This window comes from Olea europaea, unplaced genomic scaffold (genome assembly GCF_002742605.1).
Source record: "Olea europaea var. sylvestris unplaced genomic scaffold, O_europaea_v1 scaffold476, whole genome shotgun sequence".
In the NCBI taxonomy this organism is placed as follows: domain Eukaryota; kingdom Viridiplantae; phylum Streptophyta; class Magnoliopsida; order Lamiales; family Oleaceae; genus Olea; species Olea europaea.
The window spans coordinates 504,840-509,862 of NW_019263072.1; positions in this window are offsets into that span (position 1 = coordinate 504,840).

The following is a 5,023-nucleotide window of genomic DNA, read 5'->3' on the forward strand; positions in this document are numbered from 1 at the left end:
CTCTCGAGCAAAGTTGAACCTATTCTCATATACCACCAGCCTATATCTTTATGACAAGTGCAAATATACAAGAATACATGTAGTTTTGTGAACACTTAATGATTCATCCAGAGCATAGCGGTATATCTATATCCCCTATCGGACCCTAAGATGATTTATACCATGTCGAACCTATTTCCCTTCTCTCAAATACAAAAAAAAAAAGTCTCCCAAACTCACACAATTATGGGCCCTTAATTGCGGAAGAAATTAAATGCATATAAACCATTCAAAATATTCAATATGTGTTTTAATGTCAAAAATATAGAAAAAGGAATATAAAAAATCATATTACAAGGTTCATCGATTGGCTAATACATAAAAATTTAGCCTAGCATGATGGGAAAAAGAAAACCAACTAAATCATATAGAAAAGACATCGCCGCTTTAAATCTTGAATTGAATACTTGCATCTTGATGTCAATTTGTACGTTCTTCCTTGTTCTCAACTCTAAAAACCCTTATGAATGTGTTATAATGTGTGCTCCCTCATTTTGGATATCCCTAGGGCTTTAAAAGACTTCCCTAGATTTGTTTACATTAGAATTTCAATCAGAAAATGAAATCAGATTTTTCTCTCCGCGATTGACCCGGGCTGTCGCCCAGGCAAAACCCGGGCAGTCTACCAGGCATAGATTTTTTCTTCGGTAATTCAATTTTGATGTTGGGCAGTTGCTCAAAATTTATAATTGGGCAGTCGCCCAGTTATAATTTCTTCCAAATGTTACATTTTAGTCCCCGAATTCAATTCTTGATTTTTTTTTTCAAGTCCTTTCTCTTGCATTTTTAACTCTTTGACTTTTAATTGCTTCCAATTGTACCGACAACATCTTTAATCTTCATTTTATGGTCCAAATCAACTATTAAAATGTCACAATTTAGTCCTCATACTTTGTATTTTCTTCCTTTTAGGTCCTTTTTCGTTTCTTTTCCCTTGAATTCTGTCACATTCATCAATATAGTCCTATAAAACATAATTACATAGAATTAAGCCACAATTCAAATGCTTTGATGTGTGTAAAAATGCACTTATCAGCTCCTTACCAGTTTTCAAAAGTACTATACACGTATAGCAAGTTTGCTAAGCTATTTATAACGTAGTTTTGGCAGAGAAAATTCTAATGTTTTCACGCATCAAATGCGCTGATTGCTTGAACATTGCCCTCACCCTCATTGAGTTTTGGAGCAATTTCAATCAAGAATTTTACAAGATTTAAGGTGGTCAGGTAAAATAACATTTTTTTACTGCTATCTCTTGAAATTCAAACCATCGAATTTCTCCAGTTTTTCTCCATGATTAGCCGGAACAGTAATGGTATGGCCAGTTATTGAGCCTCAGATTGACTAACAGTATGACTTGGCAATTTAGCCACAGTTTGAACCACAATAGAGCTAGGTGCTTGAGCCACAGTGATTACGTCCAAAGAATAACACGATAGTGGTAGTACAACTTTGAGGTATTGATTCTACAGGGAGATGGAAAATCACTCAAAGAATCCCAAAGGTGAATGTTCTCTCAAAATGCGTAGGAGAATTCAATGTTAATGTAATGAAATCAAGATTAAATGTCTTGAGATGGCGAGGCGTCGGAATTCCCTCAATTAGATTAGGTCAATCACACGTATTGTTCATTTTTATAACTCAATTAGAGAATTTTCATCACAACTCTCTAATTGAAAGATTTAACAATAAAGATCAATTTAATTAACAATTGTAATCTTAGAATCTGGACTTATAATGCATTCACACATTTTTATTGGAACAAGACCAAAGGCAAACCATATACATCAAGCATAAGACAGTAATAAATCCACCAATAAAATTATATTAAGATTAAAATTCAACAATTATTTCAATCAATTGATAGAAAGAGCATGACTAGATCTATAAAGGATTTGATAAAAGTTAAAACCAATCTCAACAATAAGTAATTGAAATTGAAACTCAACAAATAGTTTAATTTAATAATGGAAAAAGCATGACTGAATTCATGAAAAATCTTGTAAATGTTAAATCAATTTCAATTTAAATTTATAAGAACGAAAATCTAATGACTATAATTGTTTAACAATGACAAACCAAAATATATGAAATAATAGATGCAAAATCACCAAGTCCAAAGAGTTCATTAATAGCTTTACCTCGATTTTAGTTCTTCATGGAGTTTTTTGAGTACCAAGATGAGAGAAAAGTGTATGGGGGTACTCTCTCGTGTTCTGGGCTGATTTAAGGCTTAAAGATTATGTCTTGAATTGTTATAAGTGGTTGAACGAAATAAGGATACTAGAAAATTCGCGCCGGGATTGTATTATGCGGTCGCATAGTTCACCAAAAACTGACCCTGTGATTCTCTGAAAATAATCTTGCAGTCACATACATTTTAAAATATGCGACCACATATTTATAATGTTTTCCCGCCGGATAACTTTCAGTATTTTGGCTGTAACTTTCTCTTTCGATGTCCGATTGAGGCGATTCAAAGTGCATTGGAAAGCTAACAAAAAGGGATACAATTTCACTAGATAGATCTTTCCTAATTGAAAGTTTACCAGGTCAAAAATGGATCCCAATCTCTAACTAAAAATTTGGAACATTCTTTTGCGATTGAAAATCAATTTGTGGAAATGTTGTAGTCATATTTCACTTCTTTTGACTTCTAATTGCAATCATTTGACCCCTAGCATTTGAAATCATCATTCCATCGCCTGTCTCATCTTTGAGTTGTTTGTAACTTGGTCCCTGAACTTTCACTTGTTTTCATTTTGATCCTTTTTTGCTTTTTTTCTCCTGAATTCCACTATATCCATCCATTTGCAATCTAAATCAAAATATAATGGTACTTAGTGCATTTAGGCATCAATATATCATAATAATGCAAGTATAAATGGATGAAATACTTAACAATTTGTGATATTATCACATAGCAGAGCCCATGGGATGATTTCCAGCAACAACAGTTTAGGATACATCCATGTTGGTTGATCTGGTTGCCATTTCTAAAAGACAAAATTAATATCAGTTTTGAACAATAAATATCAATCTGTTTTAAGTTTGTTGGACTAAATATTAGTGGATGAATATTGGATCGACCAATACTGGATGGACACATACCGTATATGCAACTTACCGTATATGTACCTTACGCTATATGCATCCGCTTCTCACATTCCGTGAATAGCAGGGACATTGAGGAATATCCATCGTTTATGCATATGCCATGTATACGGTAAACTTAGATATCGGATTTGCACGTACTGAATTTGTACATACCGTATTTGCAGTGAACTTACCGAATATTAGCAAAAGTGTATAACATATTAAATTACAATAAATAGAACAAGTTAATCTAATTAACCAAAATATAGCATATTAAATTACAATAAAACAGATTAATTAATCTAATTAGCCAAAAGCAAGTAGTCAAAATAAACTTGAACTGAGGCCTCTGTGAAAATAGTTTCCTTAAAATAGATTCATCCCCTCACCGAAAGTGCTTGAGGATTAATTCGGACATCTATCTTCTAGGGTACAATGTAAGAACAGTAGAATTTGAGCATCTCAAATACTATTCAAGCAAACAAAACTTGTGTCGGCACAATATCACCAAAAAATTTTAGATGGACACAATTGTATGCTGTATGAAAATTTATACAGAAACTGTGTTCTGTAAAACTATGCAAAAAGTGTGTGCTATGTTGCTTATCTTCTTTTTCTTCTTGTGTGGAATGGTAGAAACAAGTTTGTATATATAGGCTCAACAACATGAATACCATTAACTCGTATCTAATAACAATAAATATTGAAGTATCAACAGTTTTGGAATTTTAACGATCAATTGGAGAAAAAAAATTAGTAAAACGTATGCTCTTCTAAGGAGTCAATTTTCAGATCCAAAGCCTATTTCGATTCAACTTCCCCCCTACGCACGTACGTAGGGAGAGCCTCTATACTACACATGATCACACCCTTTCAAAGTACAATCCTATATAATGTGGTATTTGCTTTCATTATTTTCCTATGTGAGACAACCTAAATTGGTTTTCCTCCAACTCATAAACTCATTTCAATTGGCACATTTTGAACTCCAATTTCTCATTCACCTGAACAACATTTTTGATAAGTAAATATATGACTTCGATGTTCTCACGGGGGAGAACACAAATCAATCTTGAACTTCCAAAATAACCAATCAGGTCCTACTCAAATTTTATGCCAAAGTGAGCCACTTAACCCATTTTTCCAACAATTTCATCTTTGGATATAAATCGCATAGATGAGCCAAGTTTAATCATGCAATAATGCAAGAGCAAACAATAAATGTAATTTTACAATTTTAATTAAAATTCTTTTCTAACTAAAAATTAAACCTAGATTAATCACAAACAATCCAATCATGCAAATGAAATTATGAGAAAATTTAGATTTTCCACCCATAAATTTCATTCCTACGTTATCATTAAATGAATACTCTAAAGTTACGGTAGTGACATTAAATAAAAGAGAAGGATTTTAGACTTGTAGAATAAGTGTTGAATTATGGGATTGGCTTTTAAACTTGTATTTTTTTTGTTCCTTTCTCCTCCTTCAAAGGGATCTCTTGTTCTTAGTTCCAATTTTTCGTACAATAAATATTATAAGCAACATCGGCAATAATGAATGAGCAATAATAGTCAAGATCGCTATAAAATTAAGATTCAAAAATATCAACTATTTATCCCATTTATCTCAATTCAACAAAAAATATAGAAGAGTTCGAAGAAAAAAATCTCATGATTGTAAGTAATAATTCGTTCAAGTGAAACTCGAACTCTTCATGATTTAAAACCTAAAATTAACAAAAAATTAAAAAGTTAAGAGATAGAAAGATGGATTGCTTTTCATTAATTTTTGATTTATAGTATTAAACTCGACTTTGCCTATTAATTGATAACGAATCAACTGTACCGATCTTGCACTCCTTGCACTGTCCAGCCATGCACCTTTT